Consider the following 22,725-nt stretch of genomic DNA (forward strand, 5'->3'; position numbering starts at 1 on the left):
TACATTGTATTGTAGTACAATCGGTGGTGTTCAGGCCCAGGCTGGCCTATAAGGCAATAGGCTCATGGCTGAACCAAATAGGCAAAATGTTGGCGTGAGACACTTTTGTTTGTTCAAAGTGAGCCACTTTTTTGGCCTATGTGGGCCAGTTTGATTAGTTACTTCACTATGTGGCTAATAGTTTTGCTGAATACATATTCTTTAAAATGCACAATTTGCATCACATTTGTAGTAAAAAAAATCTCCCCCTTGGGTGCTAACGGTGTCACGAAAGGAATGAATAGCAATTTGCAACTGTGGGCCACTTTTTCCTTGGTGCCAGAGACAATTGTATGGCCCAGTCCGACCATGGTGGTGTTATCACGAAAGTGCAGAAATGGGCCTGCTAGATTTGCACCGCATTTGTGCGAAAATATCTCTGGAGAGCTATGTGGCTGGAGCCATGCGGTGAGCAAACAAGCATTGGCAATGCCAGTAGTTTGGTCTTTTGTGTCTGTCTGTGCTCAAATGCAAACTCAGCGTTCCTCTTCACATGTCATTCCTCCATATCTGTGCTCCAATGCAATCGTTTCGGCTTCTAGGTGTCTCAAGCGACACCTAATAGCCCAAACTAAAAAACTCAGATGATATAAACCAAAAGGAATTGGACTGGTCACTAGACCCTGCAACCACACAGTTCCCAAAGATACTCCGTCGAGGACATATTAATTAGAAGAGATACCCAGCGATACAGTGTTTGCTCAGTACACACATTGTGGGCATCCAGAGTAGGTAAACATTGATTTGCTTTCTGTTTAAAATGATTATGAGCAGATGCTAAATACATGATTTGGAGGAACATTGCAGGGATGGAATGATATTTGAGCGATGGTTATTACAAAATGATAGCAATATTGCACTTTGCAAGAAGGGGTAGCATAGTAAAAAGGAATGAACAATTCAATGAAGGAGCGTGAATAGGAGCAAACCAGAAGGACAGCATGGATGAGCGGAGGAGAAAAGAGGTACCGCGAGGTGCCTGGCAAATGCCTAATACTTTAACACAACACAAAACTGCTATCTGTTTTTCCCACTCAGCACAGTACATTACACATAACCAAACAACACCTACAGTGTCCCTCCTCATATGTCATTCCTTTGCGATTTCTCTCTATCTGTACTCCAATGCAATAGTTTCGGGTTATAGGTGCCTCGAGCGACCCCTAATAGCCCAAACTAACTCCATATAGTTCTGTACTCTACTAATGAATTACCATATCTAAGCCAACAATAAAAAAAAAAAAACGTAAGCAAATAAAAATCGCAGTAAACGGCAAGGGAGCAGAGAAAACTGCTCTTACCAGCTGCTCGGGCATGATCCAGGACTACTGACAAGTACAATGGAAAATCCATAAAAGGTGCGTTCTAGGACTTGTACTCTCGAACCACTCCAACTGAAACCGATAGCAATGCTTTTTAAAACCGTATCTTATTCGCCCTCCCCTGTGATTTGATAGCACAGCTGTATCACAGACCAATAGCTGTGAGGCTTAACAAGGCGCCCATTTGAAAACCTTTCAGCCAAAAGCATACGTTATGACTTCACCCAAAAATAAATCCACAGCCTCCCCTGCAACCCACTTTAATCATAGTACACAACACACACACAGCGATTAGGCACCTGGCCTTTTAGTTCCCCCAAGGAGCGCAGACTTAATGAGCAATGAAGAAACTGCCCTGCCTGTCCTAAACGGCGGTGTCTACTATTCAATGGAGAAACAGACACTAGTGAACCTCCTCCACGTCATTTGAGTTACATGTTTAAATAAACAGAGTGCGTCACTCTATCACAGCCAACTGACAACTCCAGCCACTAACCAGGATCTGGACCCTTGTCCGAACTTCCTCAGGTGGCTCGAGTACAGTTACTGGTGACCCATCTAGTTATTTTTCAGATGTGAAATGAAAGACGAAGGGTCAAGAGTCACATGATCAACTCTAGGAGTTCTCTCCTATCTTACAAAGCGCAGGCAGGCGCTTCCGGCTGACGCTCTCGACGGGTCATGCTGCTGCTGGGAAATAGGGCCTTAACATACGTAGAAGTTGGCATCCGATAGTAATGCTATGAGCTGCCACAAAACAGGGCTACAGAAAGATTATTTAAACTTGACATGTGGCTTTTTCAAAATGATTGTTTCATTTTTGCAAAGAATATTATAAACAAGTAATTACATCAAGCACACAGTAAATTACTAAAAATAACATTTTCTATTGCAGTTCAAGACAAATGTTATTTTAATTTTTTTTAATCTCTTTTTCTATTATTTAGAATACAAACCAAACAGAAGAAAGGTGTCACAGACATATCCATTATATCAGAGGTATGCAATCAAATAACAAAATATATACAGTAATCAAGTAGCAAATCCTAATATAACTAAAAGTTGTACATTCAAACCTTAACTCACTACTACAAACCTCTATTTTACAATAGGATTCCAGACATCAGACAACAACAGACAATACATCACTGACAAACCTCAACATACAACACTGAATAGAAATCCCAATAACCCCATCAATCTCATACAAACAAATATGCATTCAGCAAATCAACACCAACCATATAATTTGTTAAACGAACCCCACATTTTGAAATATAGCTCCTCTCGCTTTTGTTTCTTCAGCAATAAATACCCTTTCATAGTCAGACAAAGTACGGACATCCATCAGCCAGTCATCTACCTTCGGCTTTTTCTTTGTCTTCCAGAATATTAATATCTGCTTAACCGCTACTGCGAATACCCAATTTATCCATTCAGCTCTTGTACTGGCCATTTCTCCTCTCCCTTTGTTCGATAACAGAATTGTCGAGTAAGTCGTTCTTGGGAGTGTGTTCCCCAGCATAAGGTCCAAGCTATACAAGACATCACTCCAAAAGGTAGCCACTCTTGGGCATGCCCATAGCATATGAATCAAGGTGCCCCCAATTAGACCACAGCACCAACAGGTATCATCGTTGGACAACCCTAGTCTGGCCATCCGCGCAGGGGTCCAGTATAGTCTACAGCTGATTCTTTGTCTAATATATCTCAGGCCCTGGCAAATCTGTTTTTTTTTCGGCTGTACTTGTAATCATAGTATGGAAAGGTTGTTGTTAGTGCAAAGTAACTGTAATGTTCCTGTAACAAAAGTTTTTGCACTGAAGTTGCTAGGGTATTCTTAGGGCAACTGAAGCATAACGTCCCTTCACCAAAGTTTTTTCACTGAATTTGATAGGTGTTTAGTAGACCACTGTAAGCAGACCCTTTGTTTAGCATAGTTTTTTCAGTAAAGGGGATAGGTTTGTAGTAGTGCAACTTAACCATAACGTCCCTTTTAACAATGTTTTTTGTAGTGACTTTCATAGGTTTTTTGTAGGGCCGTGTAACCGTAATGTTGCTTTAGCATAGTTTTTTCTGTAAAGATGATATGTTTTTGGTAATGCAACTGAACCATAACGTCCCGTTAAAACGGTTTGTCACTGATTCCTTGGCTGTCCTCATGATGAACTTGTGGAAAGGCCAAATTCTCCGGTGTATGTATCCATTTGTGCTACCCCTTCCTTTTCCTAATAGTGTTGGTGTATCTTAGCATTTACAGATGTACATTGTAAGTGTTGATGAGTGTTTGAGTGATGTCTCTTTTTGTGTTAACGTTGCATGGTGAATCTGTGCTGCACAGTACTGTCCGAGATGACTGCAGGTGAGCAATGTGGATGTTTCCTAGGGAGACTGCACCTGGCAGGTGTATGTGCAATCACATTGCAGGTATCCGTAGGATTCCAATAGTGGCCGAATGGCCGCATCTTCTAATGCACTTTTAATTAGTGTGGGAGCGCACGTGTATCCGTTGTACAGCTATACCCATGTGTAGGGCATCCTCTGTGTGCTGGTAACAACGCCCCTGTTGCCTATACTACGGATTCATACGGTAGGCTACTGCATTTCAAGTACTCCTGCCAACTACATGTGTGGCTGTGCAAACCTACCAATGTATGGCTGCAGCACGCATGGCTGTATCAGGCCCACTGGTAAACAAGGAACAGCAACCTGCCGTGTAACGTGGGCGTGTTAAATGTCACATTAATTTGATTGATGTGCTGCTTGCCTTTCCGTGACCCGTGAAACAGAACACACAGTCTCTGCACAGAGCACTGTGACAGAAAGTGTCATGGGGTCGCCTGCGGGTCGTACAGTTGAAGAAAATATGTAACTGCAGGTGTGACAGTTTGTAGTGAGTCTGCAAAATGGCAAAGCTGGTGCGGCTTGGTCACGCACACACTAGTGCCTGTAAAGGCAAGTAAGCAAACTGCAGAATCTTCAGAGCGCAAACAATTTCAGTGGTGGTTAGAAAAGTACAGTAGCTGCATGGGTCGTGCTGAATAATTATCTTCCTGCTCGACGTAATGAAGCTGTGTTTCACGTTGTTGTAAGCATTCTTGTATTTCAGAATTTATGCTTCTCAGTGAATGCTAGTCCTATGGTTAATGGCGTAGCATGAAGTGTTCGTACTGCATGTGACGACAACTGAAATGGAAGCACAAGGGACCAGTGGGCAGGGATACTGCCCTTCCAAAAATGCAGTAGGCTAATTTAATGTACAGCATTTTCCACATCTGCTGCGGCCAACAATAGGAGCACTCCTGTAGGGCAGCAGAGCTCTAAAACATTCTTGCAGACCATATGCCGCAGTACAGACCCTTACCCGGCAAAGGGCATTGTATTGTGCATGTACTTTAACATGCTACTCTACAGATGGAAGGTACTTGGAAGTGCTTGGGAATGGTCCACCCGGGAGCATGACAATGGCTGGCACCTATGTAGATGAGGGCCATCCAATATTTCCCTCTCTCTACACGTCCCCTATGCTATCCATATATGTGCTGCCCCTTCCGTACTGGGCCTTGCCTATCGTACCTTCTGTGGTGTGTGTTAGAAGACTAAAATAAATAGAAATTAACTTGGAAAGGAAAAAAGGGAAATAAAGAAAGCTCTTTTCAGAGTTGAACAATGGAATTGCCAATGAACGGATACAGAGCGCGGCGCACCATATACGCACCACACAATCAGCGGAAAATAAAGAGAGGCGTGGCACTGTGTAAAAGACTGTAGTGGAATTGGGTAGAAAGGGATTCGCTGTAGAAAGAGGTTTCTTTACGTGTTGCAGAGCGTTTTGAAGAGTTTAAGTGCGCAACACTTACTACAAAAATTCTTCCACTACTTTCAAGAAGGGCAGCAAGGCAATTTGGATAGGGCATGCAGAAATCGGGATGGCAGGAATAGTAAGATGAACGTTATTGGTGGGGAAAACTGTTTGTGCTGTGAAAAGTCATATTCCCATGTGTGAAGTACGCCATTGGCACATGTCATAGAAAGGCTCAAATAGACTTCTGCACAATGTACCATGCTTTCTCCATTTGGAGACCAAATGAAAAATAACACAGCCAAATCGGTGTCTGCGTAATGCGATAGAAAGTTATGCAGGACATCGGAAACAGATGCATGGCCTGGGCAAGTGTCTCTTTCATCGCAAACAGCACTGAAACTCGTGTAACATGCTGTGCAATTTTCCCATCCACAATGAAGAACAATAATGTTGGCATGATTGCGCGTCACCAAGTGTCAGGCAAACAAACCAAAATCAGTCACTTCATTGTAGGTGCTCCATTGCAGACACAGCCACATGATAGAATCCTAAATGAGCAGCCACTGCACAGTGTTTTCCATTCACTTTCAATCAATGTATTTAGAACTCCCCCAAAACCCGCACGCTGTGGCTCGTGAAACGCACAGCCATATCCACACGCTCTGCATTTCTGTCGACAAATACACTGTGTACCACAGTCTGTGCATACAAACCACACCCAGAAACCTTATAGACCGATTAGCCTCTACAGGCTCATTTCTATGGCCATCATCTGCAAGGGGGCGTATGTAACATGTGCAACCCTGCACCTATCGCAGTGTCCGCAGACTTTTTGTGCAGTGCGCGCACAGGAGTGGGGGAAGACATGTCAACCAGGGTAGGGGACGTCGTTAGTTGTGGTCGCTGTGAAAAGAGCCTTATTTTCTTTTTATTAAAAGGTGCTTCAATAGAATCACCTTTTCTTTGCAGTTTTTATATAAATGTTTGTGTTTTGTACGTCAGCTCACATTCTTACAATAGGGTCTTCAGTGCAGCCTGTAGATTGTGAAACTAAATATCATTGCTACTGGTAAACAAAGACATGCCATTTGCTTTGAAAAGGTGTATATATCGAGAACCAATGTTCTCATTCTCACAGGAGAACATCCTAGCAGCACTCAAGAAATCACACATGCTTCTGTTGATGAGACCCCTTCCGACCTCTAGCTGGTGACAGGAATCATTGGAATAGTCCCATACTATTCTCGGTGGTATACTTGAGAAAAACACCTTGGCAGTGGGAAAAATGCACTTCACTGCTTTCATCAACTTCTACAGTTGACGATACAAACAGGAACAAGCCATGGAACCCAAATGGAATGCTCCATAGTGCACAAGCCCACCATCTACGGCAGCTAAAGTGGGCACTTGTCGACATACTGCAAGCACAGCGCCGAAACTACACAGATCGCCACAGCACCACAAAGCCTCCACTCCCTCCAAATCGAAATTACCATGAAAGCCTTACGGCATACTGGAACAGATCTTCCACAAAGACATCACCGACTATCAAGACAGTGGGGCTGATTCATGGAATTATTTGCACCGAAAAACGGGGATTTGTGTGCCATTCTGGCCGCAAATCCCTGTTTAACAAATGGGGATTTGCAGGCAGAATGGCGCACAAATCCCCGTTTTTCGGCGCAAATAATTCCATGAATCAGCCCCAGTGTGTCTCGCCATCTCTGTCTTCCGCACTCACTACACAGAGTAATGAAAACAAATATTGCCGCCCTTTCATGTGACGCACACCCTTAGCACCTAATTGGACAATCCTCACAGTCCAATTTCCATTGGCCAGCATGGTAAGAAGTGCAGCATGTAGCACATATGCTTCCCCAAGTACTGTGAGGGCTGTGCACCAGTAAAGCATGAGCAGTCCTTCTTCCTATTGCCACCCTTTCCTGTGAGCACCTGATTGGACAATCCCCACAGTCCGATTTCCATGGCTGCCATCCTCAAAATCCCCGGATGTGGATTTCGTGCTAAGTGCAGGCATGGGGGAATAACTTGCAACCAGGATAGGGGTAGTTCGTTGCAAGGGGCGACTCTGAAAAGAGCCTTTTTTTAGATGCTTGTAGAGAAACACCTGTTTTTATTTTTTATTTGATTTTGTGTTTTCTTGTGCTCACATTGTTACAGTAAACTATTCACCACATCTTTTAGATGGGCAAACAAAACAGCATTACCAATGGGCGACAAGAAAATGCCATTTGCTTGAAAAAAACTCTGCATTTCCACAACTAATGGGGTCATAGTTGCAGAAGAACATCCCACCAGCGGACAAAAAAGTATACATGCTTCTGTTGATGAGACACCTTCCTGCCTGTGGCTCAGAACAACATCCAGTAGCATTGTCCCATGCTCTTTGTGGTGTTGTGGATGAGAAAAGCACCTTGGCAATGGGAAAAAGACTTGACTAGATTTAGCAACCGCTTCAGTCGAAGGAACAAACCTAAACAAGACACGTAACCCATATGCATGCCACCGCAGTGGATGACAATGACATCGGCAGTAGCAAAAGTGGCCAGGTCTTTGCAAAGTACATGCATGTCAGCAAAACTGCACTCATAGACAGCATTCCACAATGCGTCCACTGCTTCCAAATGGAAATTGCCATCAAAGTGTCTTTTCAGGGCATACTTGTGCAGATCTATCACAAAGGCATCACCCAGAGTCAAGACAATGCATTTTGCCATGTCAGCGAGCCTCACTACGCAGAGTAATGTACAACAGTATGACCGCCCCTTCCTGTGAACCACACCCACACTACCTGATTGGATAATCCCCAAAGTCCCATGTCCATTGGCCAGCATGGTGAGAAGCACAGATTGTGGCACTTGCGCTTCACAAAGTACCGCAAGGGCCGCACCCCAGTAAAGCAGGAGCAATCCTTCTTCCCTTTCCACTATCTTTTGTCTACCACTACCTCATTGGGAACGGGTAAATAGGCACACACGATTCCACCAATGCCATTCAAGACGTTAGCATCTAACACTGTCAGTTCTGCACAACACTTCATAGGTACGTTACAGAATATGCCTGCAAGTGTCTTGTCACTTGAAAGCATATGCAGTAGAAAGTTCAGTAAAAGATTGCAAGATTTGTGCATCCACATGCCTCCACATGCACATCCATCACCATAAAATGGAGGTATAAAAACTTTTTCTGCAGTATGTTTACCACTGTGTTATGAGTGCCTCTGCGCACGGTCTCTGCCACTGAGCGTCCATTATGTTCTTTAAAAGCATACTGTCTTTTTTCCCATTCCCTACCATCAAGTGGCACTTCAGTGGTATGTGCTTGCAATGTTTCATTTACCAATTTCATACATTTTAATATTGAAACAGGAGCTCTCTACGTTCCTTCTGGCATTGCTTCGAAATGTTGTCCCCACTAGCCCATCTCCTAAATAAATCTTAAAGATACGCACTGCATGTATCATCTTACCAACCTAAAGCAAGTTTCCAAAAGGTCACTGTCTGCACAGCTGTGCTTCTTTCTAGGCTGCACTATTGCAACAGGCTCTTTTTAAGTATCCAGAAGAGTACTGCGTGACTCGGGATGATATCTCCTCTGCACTGAAATGTCTGCAATAGCTTCCAGTGGCTGTGAGGAATAAGGTGAAAACCCTCTGCATTATGCACAAGGCCTTCTGAACCCTAGGACCTCAATACCTTCAATTCTCACTTATTATTGATCTCCATGCTCTGGCTCTTCCTTCATCCGTCTCCAACTCCCTCACGGTCAATCACTTCTGCAAGCATCCAGTTGGCTGTAGTTTTTTTTTTCTGCTGGCACCTCCCTGCTACAACATCCTCCTTGCCTCCCTGAAACTTGAGGAGAACCGTTGCCGGTTCCGGAAGCAACTCAAAGCCTTTCTCTTTATGTCTGTTTCTTCTCCCCCTCTCCCCGGCTGACAGCCTGGCGTAAACTGATTCTGCACTGGTTACCTTGCGACTCTGTGATGACGGGCCCATGCCGCTTCCCCCGCCAGGCGAACCCCTGCACTGCCTTTCTAGCAAACCCTGCACTTGGGGACTGTTTTCTGTATCCCTAGCAGTTCATGCACCACCTGATGTGTGCACTTATCCTTGCACTTGGCACAATCGGCCCATATTTTTACTTATTGTCATTTCTTCTTCTACCCATGTACTGCACCTTCCCCTGCCCCCACCCTTGCAATTGGGCAAAGTAAGTCACAGCTGGCCTAGTAGGTTTGTTGTCTCTGTCTACCCTCTGTTCCCCCAACCCTTGTCTCGTTGCACTTTGCTAAACGTGTATATAGGTGCATAACGCATGCCATAGCATACAATTGCGCATCATATGATATCATACACAGAATGCATTCATACCAGTAGGATGCCAGCCCCTTACCTTGTACACGGCACAGGTATTTTTTTTGTCCACAGTACCCCACTTACTGCACACTTTTAAAAAATGATAGCTTACAAACAGCACTGCGTTCATGTTACGAACTTCAAACAAGTACTTACAGTTCATGCATCCACCCAGGTTGCCTGGCCATTACCTTGCCTACTTCCACCATAGCCTTCTGCAGTTCTTTGTACAAAGAGACCTTCGACTACACTTTTTGCATACACACGACAACCACAAACCTCATTGAGGACTGTCTTTTGCTCCACAATCCCATTTCCATGGCTCCCATCCAGAAAATGGCAGGATGTGGCACGTGTAATCCTGAAAGTACAGAGTAATCCATGAAGTTTTCATGCTAGAAAGGGGGTGGGGGGGAATTGGGAAACAGGGTAGGCGATTGGATCTTTAGTGGTCCCTCTAAAAAGGTTTTATGCTTTCTTTGTTACTTTTGTTTTTTATGTTTTATTTGTTTTTTACATGCACGCAAACCACCTTTTTTGTTTTTCCTCTCTGTATGACTTTCTGTTTGCTTCACCTCCTTCACTTTTTACCGAATTAGGGGCAACACTTTGTTCACAGTGTACAAGAAAATAGTATTGCCAATGGCTGTCAAAGAAATGCCATTTGCATGAAAGCAATGTATGTTTTGGAAATTCATACTCTCATAGTGGGTGTACAACATGCCATCAGTGCACACAAATGTTAGCAGATTCCACAAACATACCACTGCCTCTGCCACCCCTACCCACTCCCATGCACAAAGTATTATGTAACTGACAACCAAACCGCACAATCCTCACAACTTTGGGCCTACTCCCAGGAAGCTACACAAACCAAAATGTCCAAGCACATTGATGATTCACTTCAACCCTACATTCTTGAATTCTGATTGTGTTCAAACACTGCATCCAGTGGGTACACTGCAAGACTTTTCACTGCACAATCTCCAGCCATACACCTAAAACTGCAGTATGTTCCAACAATGACCGCACCCATGGAACCAACAATGTATGCATGTCACTGCACTTCTGGTGCTCTATGAAGAGTAAAATGTGCTCCACAACCATTCTGTGAAGGTGACCACCCTGTGAGAGATGCAGTCAAAACTGCATTGCTGCAGTGGGTGTGGTGAAGGCTTTGGCTTTAGGGTGCATGTCCTATGGCCTTTGGCCATGCACCCAATAGTCTAGGCTTTGGCCACACCCACTGCAACATAATGTAGCCATGCATGGCAACATGTCATCAAGTACCACAATCCACACACATACCACAGCCATCGGCACTCCTACCCAAGCTCTGCACCGTCATACAGCTATGCATAGAAAGATTCACCTTCTACCAGAATCTACAAACTTAACACAGCCTCCGGCACCCCTACCCACTTTCATTCATATACAATGGTGTTACTGCCAACCCAACCAACCAACAGTATTTGCATGTCAGCAGACCTCTAGTGCTCGATCAAGTGTATAATGTGCTCCACAACCATTCTGTAAAGGTGAGGAGTCCGTGACAGATGCAGTGTAAACTGCATTGCTGCAGTGGGTGTGGGCAAGGCCTAGACTATTGGGTGCATTACCTACGGCCTTGCACACACCCACTACAACATAATGCAGCCATGCATACCATCATGTGCCCACGTACCACACTGCACACACATACCACAGCCACTGCCACTACTACCCAACTTCCACACCGTAATACAGCTGTTCTTGAAAACATAAAACAGCCTCCGGCACCCTTACCCACTTTCATTCACATAGTACGTCTCCCAGCTCTCTATTCAATACAGAAAAGCAATACGTCATACTGCACTACAAAAGTCACCACTCCACGCAATGGACACTATGCAATCCGATGCGTTTTTGTAGATTACCGTGGGGACAGTATGTCATAACACATGTAATCTCATCAGATTGATCCTTCCTATCCTTATTCTGGAGAAGGACTTCTCTGTGTGCATTATTCACTCTCTTGCATTGTAACAGATTTTATTGCACGGCACACTCCAGCTAGGGACTTCTTCCACTGACACTGGCGCATAATAAAAAAAACACCTTTTTATTTGTATTTGAACCCTGGGTTCTTTTTTGAGAAGGCACCCTTCCCGCCTCACACCCACCTTAACAAATACCCCCTGTCGCAATGGACCATGAACCAGGCCAGTGTGAAACAATGAAATATTTATTTATTTATTTTTAGAATTCAAATGAAAATCAGAGCCAAACACATTTTAGGGCAGCAGCCACTGCAGTGTGACAGTACAATTGCAAAGTTTTATAATGCAGTTAATTCCACTTCTAATACCAAATACATACACCTTTAAGAGAAATGGCAACAAAATCACTTTTTTTCACAATCACAGAAGCAAATAGGTTATGAACTCCACCTGCAACACTTCCCCACAAACACCTACTGACTAAATTCTGTGTGGATGGAAAGCATTGGCAAGGAGCCAGAAAGAAGAGGGCAAAATCAGATGTAAACTACAGCCCACGACCCCAAGATAGGAGGCCACAGAAGAAAATGAAAACCTTCAAAAGTAGCAAAATAGCATATTCGGATTTCACTTGTTACTTGTATCTCAGTTTACAATTGCTGTAGGATAACTATGACAGACATTTGTATGGCTGCACTGAAGAGACAATGAAGCTTACAGGTTACTGTGCAGGGCACTAAAGCAACGTGAACACAGGTGAGAAAATCGATTTTGGGAAGGAAAACAATTTAGCAGAAATCACATGTGGCAGAATTGCAATCCCTTATTTTACACAGGCTTTACACAGGCAAACCTCTATGAAATTTGGTTAGCATTCAAAATCGGAAATCGGTTTTTGGGATGAAGAACAAAGAAGCAGAACAGAAAGGATACTGAGGGGAAGGGATGACTCTTTATAGGATGATAGTATGGGTTTTTCCAATGGAAAAACAAATCAGATTTTGTTAAAGAAACGCAAAATACACTGGTCAATGCTCTTTTGGTTGCACAATGACCGGTTCTACTGATGCTATATTTTAAGGACTATATTCTTAAGGAGAGACACTGTGAGCCAGTGAGTTAATTTTGAGTTTTAACCAGCTTGCAACATGTACCTCCTTATAGGGGAATTAATTAATTTATCTCAAAATGGTACTAAGCACTTACACAGATAACTGAAATAATTATACAAGGAATATGCTAACATATATAGACTAACACAGATTCTCCTAAGGAAAGGGTGAACAGAGGATACTGCCAATGTGGGGATATGACTGGGGTTTTAATGGGATTTTAATAGGATTTGAACAGGATGCAAGGTTAAAGAAGGGGATATACAGTTTTGGGAACTGGGTGATAGGATGCTTACAAGGCAAGCTTGAGTTTGGTAATTTGGACAGCCAGAAAGGTCTATGGACAGCGGGGCCAAGGATCTGGTCACAGGCAGCGGTTCAAGAGATCTGGTTACTGGGTCAGCTGGGCTCTCCTGGATGGGAACAGCTGGGCAAGGTCTGGTCACTGTGGACAGTGGGATGGGTCCGCTGGGCAACTGGTCTGGTCACTGGATTCTACTAAAGGGGATCAGCAGCCTTTCCTCCTTTCTCCATGGATTATTGGGTATGCCTTGATCTGGATAGGTGGTTCTGCCCAGCTCTGGCTAGTGGGATGTATCTCTGCCTTCCTGGATCTTGGGGTCTGGGTTTCAGTCAGTTGCTTGACCTTAGTGATTCCCTGTCTCCTGCTTATATAGGCAAAGTGACATTTGAGAATGTTACAATCTGGGCAGAAGTACTATGGACTTGCCCCTCTACCGGGATAGGCCAGGCTACTGGTGTCATCACCTCCCTCTGGGCTGATTGGCTCAAGGGAAGTGACATCATCTTATGTGTGAGCATTTTGACTCCCTTTGTCCAATAAGCCACATTTTTTACAAAAATTAGTTATGCGACAAAACTTCATATGTACACTAGTCACCATCATAAAATGCAGATATGCAGATCCCATATTTCACAAGGAAAAGGCCAGTTTGAACACCAATTCTGTGTGATGTTGCATCACCCTTTGGCACAATTTTGCCATTTGTAGGAGACACATAATCTTTAAAATTCTGCAAATGGCTACACATATGCCCCTTTCTATTTCACATATTTTCACCAAGTTTCATGTCTGCGCCATTTATGATTCACACTGAAATACATTTATTTCTGTCATTCCAGTTCACCATGGGCTAAACAGACACACCTAGTCTCTTTCTGTGTCTAAAAATCATCACATGACACCTGTCATAGTATCACATTACTGCTTATTCAGGGTATTGAGAGAAATTTCTTAATTTAAAAAGTTCTTGAAAGTCCCTGGAGGGCATTTTTCACTATGTAGGCAGTACTACAAATCCCCACAGCAACTGTCTCTGTCAAGCTTGGCTGGCAACAAAGAACTTTTATAATGTCTTTTGAAGTTGTTGCCAGTGCCCTCTTCAGAGCGAGGCTTGAGGAAATCACACCTCACTGTTATGCCCAGCCCAACTGGCCTCCTTTGTTCATTCTGGCAGGGCTGCCAGCCAGTCTGACGAGACTGTGAACTTCTGCACCTCTGGACCTTTCATGTACCAATGGGGGACTGGTTCACTGGTGGAGGTAATTCTGTTCCCATGGGAGGCAGGGCACCTTTGAAGTAAGTGCCTGCCAAACCTGTTCTGCTTGTTTCCCAAGTTTTTTCTTTTCTTCCTTTCAACAGAAACAAAGTCTTTTTGGGCATAAAGATAATGTGCATTTTAGAGCAAGACCCCCATCCCCACATATTTAATCCCTTTTCTGTGTGAGCACAGGCTGTAATTGTCTTTCATTTTGAAACAGCCTTCATCTGCTTTGCAAAAAGCACAGTTTTACACGTGTGTTAATTTCTCTTGGATGTAACTTTACAAATGCGGTTTTTACTGCACACAGTTTCACTTCACTGAAACTTCTGGAAAGCTTTTACAGATACGGTCAGTTTTTTAATGCAGAGAGATATATTTCCAAACAACTCTTTGAAACTGACACAGGAAATGGAAACATTGCATCATTTCTTTCATTTATTGTGGTTTGTGTGTGATGGTTGATAGCAAAAGAAAACACAATCCGTGTTTAGGAAGAAATCCAAATTCTTTGCCTTTAAAGGTATTTCCCAGTACATCAGCTGTCACGAAATGTATTGCATTTCTTCATGGTACTCAGCAGAAGTAAAGCATGACAGGGTGGGTTTTTATGACGAGCACAACTTTGTGAGGTTTTTAAAAATGAATTCACAAGCAAATTGCAAAGCCGTCTTGGATGTCATGTGTGCAGCTTAATTGTTGTGCATTTAGTGCATTTAGTGCATTTATTGTAGCAAATGTAGTGCCGTTCTGCATGTAGGTTATTTTCAGATGGTTTAAATGGAGGTATAATAATGCAGAGCACGTCTTTTGGTGGCATTTCTTGTATTCAGTGCTTGCCACACATGCGCACCCTGGAAAGGAGAGCACAGCTGTTTTTCTGCAATATTTCCATGCGGTTTTTGTTGTGGGCCTTAAATGTAGCCCATACAATCCCCCCTGCTCTTCTGTGACTTATTGATGAGCAAGAGAAAGGCAGAGTCTGGTTCATTTGGTGGAGTTTTTATCTGGGAACAGAACTCAGGGATCCTCTTCTGTATTTATGTTTGAGGGTATGGAGTGGCACCCCCTTTCCTTCCAGGTCCCCGGGACGACCTACATCAAGCTAGGAGGTAATGGAGTTAATTATCTCGTAGAAGATAGATAAAAACAAGTTTTAGGATATTTAACTGAAATTGTTCCTGCAAGAATTACAAAAGTGGGACAATAAGTACAACTTACTCTTTCTAAGAAATAAACATTCCTCATCTTTACCATCACACCAAGTAGATTACTCAACCAGACAAGAACAACAATTTGACTTTAAAAACACGTTTTGTTCATTTTTACATTAACACTAAAGGAAAATACTCCCTGTTATATAAATATACCTATGCGCCTAAATACCTCTCTGCTTTTTCTTCTTTTTCTTTTCCTTTCTTCTCATTCTTCTGATGGCTCCTGTGTTTGATTTGCCTTTGTTTCATCAATCAGCTATAAAGTGTGACTGGGGTGACAACTTTTTAACTGATTGATGTGGATCTATTTCTCTTCTAACAGCTCTCCTTTGGGGATGCGGATCCTGTAGGTGACAGGTGAAATTTTGTCTACAATTTCAAAGGGACTGTGCCAGGAGGAGAGGAATTGTCTCTCCTTAGTCTGGTTTCTTTGGAAATTGTACAAGTAGACCCTGTCTCCTACTTGGCATTCATTTTTTAGTTGTTTTTAAGTCGTAGTGGGTTTTCATCCCCTCTGCCGATTCTGCAAAAGCATCCTGAATGTGTTTTCTTAGATTTTCAAAATATTCATGTGTTGTGGAGGCGTTAATCAGTGTCTGCTCTTGTGTTCTATAGAGCAGATGCTGAGGTAGCACCATTTTTCGTCCAGTCATTCGCTCAAATGGAGACATTTGGTTGCAGAAGATGGTGTAGATCTGATGGCCATCAGGACAAGCGGTAATTGGATGTCCCAACTTGGCCCAGAATCTGCCACACACTTCTTAAGAATGCTCACAATGGTTTTATTGTACCTCTCAACCCCCCCCACTATATGATGGCCGGTATGCAATTTGAAGTTTCCTTTTTACCCCAAGTATCTCCCACATCTTTGTCATCACTTTGCTGGTGAAGTGACTTCCTCGGTCTGACTCAATCCTTTGGGGGAAGTCCAAAATGTGAGAAGATGTGGTTGATCATCATGCCAGCTGCTGTTTCTGCCTTGCAATTTGGGGCTGGGAGACATTCCACTCATTTGGTAAACAAGCATGTTACTGTTAACATGTGCTTGTTCCCCCTAGAGGACTGAATCACGGGCTTGATGAAATTTACTTGTAAATCTGACCAAGGAAGTCTCATCCCCCTATTCTGGTGGGGAGCTCAGTGTGTGAGTGAACTTGACAAGACACCCCTTCAAATATTGGTCAAGGTCCTGCCCCATGTGTGGGCATTATGCAAACTCCTGCAAGATTTCTAAAGTACTGTGAAACCCCCGATGACCGGCTGTGGCCGTGACTTAGCATCAGGCTTCAGAATGAGGTAGGTACCACCCACTAGTCACATCCAGAGATGGATCTTCTTACCAACAAACTGTCTTGGATTCAGAACATTTTGGGAAACTTCATCAACACCCAGAGATCCTCTTTCCCAATGTAATTGGTTTCCGTCAGAGGAAAGTTCACAGGGTCATCAATGTGTTGGTAAAACCTCCCAATAATCGGATCCCCTTTTTTTGCCATAATTAAATCAGCATCTGGGGTCTCCTTACTCCACTGGGCAGTTGAGAGCTCATTGTGAGCAAGTGTCTGGGACCTGGTGACAGCAGTGACCTGGATTTCCCCAACCAGGGATTCGATCTGCCAGTTTTGGCCAACTGATCAGCCAGGTCGTTTCGAGATTTGTCTGGTCCCTCTATTCTGAAATGACCCTTAATCTTTTTCCAATAGATGGTCATCCCATTAGAGGTGACCAGATCATCAATATTTTGTATGAGTTTCCCTTGCTTGAGTGGTTTATTATTTGCACACAGCATGCCTCTGGTTGTCCAATTGATCAGGTGCTCCACAAACCCGTTCTGGACATAATCTGAATCTGCGATTTTGACTAGTTTAGGGAGACGTTGTTGCACGGTAGTGAGGATGGCCTGGTGAACTGCCATCAACTCTGCCACCTGACTACTGCGGGGACCGATCTTGTACCCAGGGGAGGGCTACGGGACATCATCCACCCAGGCATTCCCAATTCCGGCCACCAGTTGCTTTTCCCCGTTGTTGTCAAAATGGTAGGAGCACCCGTCCTCATAAACTGTGGGCATCCCCTTGCACGTGTTTTCGTCATAGACCTTGTATGGGGAATTCAGGTATGCCTCCATGTTGTCTTGGGTTTTGAGACTTTTGTCCTTGAGACGGTTTTCTCTGGCACAATCATGCAAGTCAGACACACCTTGCGCAAGGGGACTATTCTTGTTTTGGCTATATCTGACCTCCACAGGACAGCCTTGCATGGACAGAATCCAGGAAGTAATTATGGAATTACTTACATTTCCGGCCCAGATTCAGTCACTTTAGAGGTATTGCAAAGGCTGGTGCGAAGTCTCCACAATGATGTGCTCCCCCTGGATGAACGGGTGGGAATTTTTCAATGCCCACACTGTTGCCAGGAGTGCCTTCTCGCAATTGTTGAACTTTTCCTCCTCAGAGGATAAAGTCTTGCTTGCGTAGGAGATGACTTTATTGAACTTGTCATGCTTTTGATATAATACTGCTGTTTTGTATCCAAGAAGAACGCCTTGTTTTTGACGTGGAAAGCTAGACAAGGCACATGTGAGAGACTTCTTTTGAGTTGTTTCACTGCCTCGGCTTGTTCTAGAGCCCACTCCCTTTTGACCCCCCTTTAACAAATGGATCAGGGGTCTTGGGGTCTCATGACCTCTGTGTAATCCTCAATGAACTTTCTACTGTAATTAGTCAGTCCAAGAAGGCTCCTTAGTTCACGCAGAGTTGTGTATTTCAGTTTTAGTAGTGCTTCCACTTTCTTTGCCTGGGGAGAGAGACCCTCAGGGATGATTTAATTTCCCAAGAAGTTTACACGGGTCCTATACTACTGTGCCTTATGGAAGGACAGTTTTGCTTCGGCAACTTTCAACTTGGTAAGAACATAGCGGATTTCCGCTATGTGTTCCTCCACAGGTGAGGTTTTAATCAGGACATCGTCCACATAAGCCAGGTTAACCCTTTCACCCAAGTCGGGCATGGCCTTATGTAGAAAGATGTTGTATTCATTGCCGGAGTTTATGTATCCGCAGGGAGTTTGGGTCCATGTGTACTCCTGCCCCCGAAGGTAAAGGCCAGCTTGTACTTGTCCTCCCTACTGATGGCTACTGTCCAGTATCCACAGGTTAATGGCGGTGTACACCTTTGACCTCTGGATCTGAGCCAATCCCTGGTCAGTGTAGGGAAGAGGCCATCGGGACATGTGGACCCGTTCAGCTCCCTAAAGTCTTTGCAAAGTCTCCATTGGCCATTTGGTTTTAAAATCCCCAGTACTGGATTATTAAAGGTACTGTGTACTGGATAAATTATCCCACGGAACTTTGTTTTTTATAATTTCTGTAAGGGACTCCATAGACACGAGGGGCAAGCGGTATTGCTTCACAAATACCAGAGTCATACCAGGCTCTGTGGGAATTTAGGTAGAATGTATCTCGGTGCGACTACAGTCTTACGAGTCCACAGCAAAGATATCTTGAAAATCCAAAAACACCTGTCTCAACTTTTGCTTTTGTTCCTCGGTCTCGCAGGCATCAACAAGGTTGTGAACTGGGGACTTCCAGCTCTTTAAGATGAGTAGAAATACCCTTGAGATGGATGGGGATGCAGATTTTAATCAAACATCAATAATTCAGATGACACAAATAGCTTGGCAAAATGTTTTTTCTGTTTTAATGTAAGTAAGTAACACAGGGAGTACAATAAACATCAGCAATTACTCGATACTCAATTCTCTCAAATCGTTTAAGAAAAAACATATTTTTTATAGACCAAATGTGTCACTACTGACGTGTAGACCTGCGTCATTACCAATTACCAACGTCATCTTACGAGGCAAGCTTCTAAATCCTATCGGGAAGCAGGATTGGCTCTAAGTGAACTAGTAAGCATAGGTATAATATCTGTATAGAGTAGCAGAGCAAAATAATTGGATAGTCAACAACAGGTGGGACATCTAAACACCCCCTTCAAAATGGCCCCTACAAATGTCACTAAATGTATGATGTTCCATTGGCTACACAACTATAGGACCCCCAACTACGTGGCCCTCTATAATTGGTTGGCTACTAACCCCCATTAATAGCTCTATACCTACGTGAACAGCATGCAGACTGAACAACCAGGTGCGGGTGAGCAATACCAGCTTCCCACCAATTAAAAGGACACTCCATCATCACCTCAATGGTTTAGTGTAAGTTAGTGTCTGAAGTTGGCCTTCAGTTTTAACTGTTCTCTGGGATTCTTTAAGGAGTATGGGTACTGTCTGGCTTCCATGCGTAGGTGTGATCTTCTCATGCGTCCAACTTTCTTCCATCACGTGACTGGACACCATGAATTGAACATTATTTGTGTATTTATCTGTATTTTCCAATAGTCCTCTGACGTCTTTGTTTATACATGACCTTCTTGAACAGGAACTTCTGTTCTTTCACGTTAATTGAATCTAATGTCATCCAATTTTAGTTCTGATAAGATCTTGGCTCTTTTGCTCATCCAACTCCTTAGCTGAAATATGTTCTGTTTAATTCAATTGCTTTTGTAACTAGGACACTGAATTTGACGTCTTCCTTGTTGTTCAAGACTGCTATATACATAGTGGAACCTTCATTCTTTATTTAATCCATACGTATCTATGAGGTATATATGTATATGTTGGTGCTTGCTGCAATCTTTTTACTATAAGCATTTGGCCAGCTTCATGATTGCTTTGCTGCTTGCGTTTCATTGCATAAGTACACGTTTAAACTAACTAAATGTCTTGATCACGTTTGTGGCATAAGTTTCTTCATCTTGATCCTAAAATGTCACTTATCCTTAGTACTTCTTCATAAATCATCTGCCTCTCAGTTCAGATTATCTTCTATCTATGGAATTCATTCGGTTTTGTATGACGTCACCATTCCTCCTGGTCATTCAGTTTCTTTGTTTCATCAGGAATTGCATTCAAATGGCTGTCATATTGTCTTGGATGTAGGTATGGTTTTTTCAATGGATACTTTACTTCCCATATTCTCTTAGGCATAGGCATTCTTATGGGTACTGCACAGAGTCGTTCTCTTCTTCTTGCCTTCTAATTGGTTTAGTATATGGCACGTACTTTGGTTCACACTTCTCAGGTAATGTAGGTGGAGTAGGGGTACTTGGCTCCTCCTCTACAGTTGACCTGTTCTTCAACCATCTGTCTGAAGCCTGGGAAGACCTCAGGTTTTACGATCTCAGCAGTCTCCTCCAGCTGTTTGGAGAGATCTCTGATGACGATGTTGACCTGGACAGAGGGCTTCAGGTAGGAGAGGCAGTCATTGTGGACATGGAATATCACCTCATACTTCTTGATGTCACAGGTCACCTCTTGCCCCCCCGCCGTAAGGGCAGAAAGATTACACCAAAAAATTCCCCCCTTTCCTGGTGAAGATCCTTTCTGGTGGTATGTCATTGTCACAGTCATAGCAATCATTGGGGATTGGTCCTATGATTTCATTTCCTAAGTCCATGGAAAAATGCTGGTCATCACCCGCCATTCCAATAAAGGTGTCTGCGCCCAGAGTGATACTCCTAGGGTCGCTGTCGTCCACCCCTATTAGATTTGGTGTTGTGCTCTAAGTCCACTAATGGCGTTGGGTTTAACCCCAACCCCTGTTTTTGGAGATGGTGATTCAGGTGTACATATGCATGTGAGTTTTGAAGTTTCAGTCCTCTCTCCATTGTTAAGTAAAGTGGGAATTGTCGGGTCCGTCCTGGGATGGTGACCTCCTCTCCAATTTGAATTTCAACTGCATACAGTAGCAATTGAGCTGACCGAAATGCCTTTTCAGAATGATCAAACCCATAGGGTTGCTCCCTAGTTGGGACCAGGCCTTGTAATGCATGAGGTCCAAATTAGTTGCGACCCAATTGAGAATGTCACTTCCTAAATAGAATGCAGAAGGGACATTTTGCACAACCCAACAATTATGCTCTATCCTTTTATCATCTATGGACATTTTTAGCATACATCTGCTAGTCAGGAGATGTTTGGAATTGGGAGTTTCCAGCCCCATTTCCGACGTATCAATCAATTTAAATGTGGTAATGGTTGGATCTTTTGGGAATTTCCTGAACAATGCTTCTCTGATGAAGCTTTTTCCATTATTCAGGCACACTCTGGCGAGAATAGGCTCCCTCCCCTCATTGAACTGAATAGGGGAGAACAGCCGCTCACCCATTTTCTGAATATCAGCCAGGCTTTGAGCTGCATTTTCATCACTTTTGACTACAGGACTTGGATTTTCAGATTGGGGATTGGTATAACATTTCAAGGTATTTCCTTCCAGTATGCAACTAAATTATGTCAGATTTTTGTTCAACCATGTGGCATGTGCCATTTAAACTGACATAGTTGATGCTTTGTTTTAATTTTATTGGCCGGTTAGTCTGAGTCCAGAGGACCTTGTTCACACAGTCTATCAGGGGAGACAACCTTTGAAGGAGGTCATTTCCTAATAGGCAGGGGGTTCCCTCAGGAGTCACGACTATTACCGGGTGCTTCACCTTGTGTCGCCTAATTTTTATTTCCAGATCTGCAGACCCCTCAATGGGAATTTCATTCCTGTTGAAGTTCTGGAGTTGCCCAGGATGTGGGGTGAGAGGGATCTGGTGTCTCTCCCCCCTTCCTTTAGCTGCTCAAAGGCCCTTTTGGACAGAAGAGTGACTAGGGATCCAGTGAACACCAGTGCTAAAAATGCACATTGCCCTTGTGCTCGGACGGGGGAATATAACCTACCTGCTTTCTCCTCCAAGGGGCAAAGGAAATGGGTATTTTGGGCACGCTGGGCATTTCGTTTTTTTCATTTTGGACTCCGACACGGTGGGGTTTTGGACAGTTTTATATGTCAGAGTCTGGGAATCTGTGAAGAAAATGTGGCATCCTGAAAGATGTGGGATTTTGGAATTCCTTTTTTCCCTTAGGTCTGTACTGTCCCCCTTCACATGGTGGCAGTCACTAGAACTAGTTTGTGGGGAAGATCCCTCTGTGGCGGTTATATTCACATGATGACATTTCTGGGGTTCAGGGATTGGTGAATCTGAATCAGTCCCCACACCTACCCAGTCTAGATTCTGGTTTCTTGGGATCCTGGTTCTCTCCAGGCGGGACCAATGCAACAGCCTATTTCTCAATCTGCCTAACTCTACTCTTCGCCCCCTGCAGCTAATCCAGAACAGGACTGCAAGATTTATCCTTGATCTCAAGCACAGGAACCGCATCTCTCCAGCCCTGAAATATCTCCACTGTCTGCCGGTGGCTAC

The sequence above is a fragment of the Ambystoma mexicanum genome, chromosome 4p (assembly GCF_040938575.1).
Source record: "Ambystoma mexicanum isolate Mex_15411 chromosome 4p, UKY_AmexF1_1, whole genome shotgun sequence".
Taxonomy (NCBI): Eukaryota; Metazoa; Chordata; class Amphibia; order Caudata; family Ambystomatidae; genus Ambystoma; species Ambystoma mexicanum.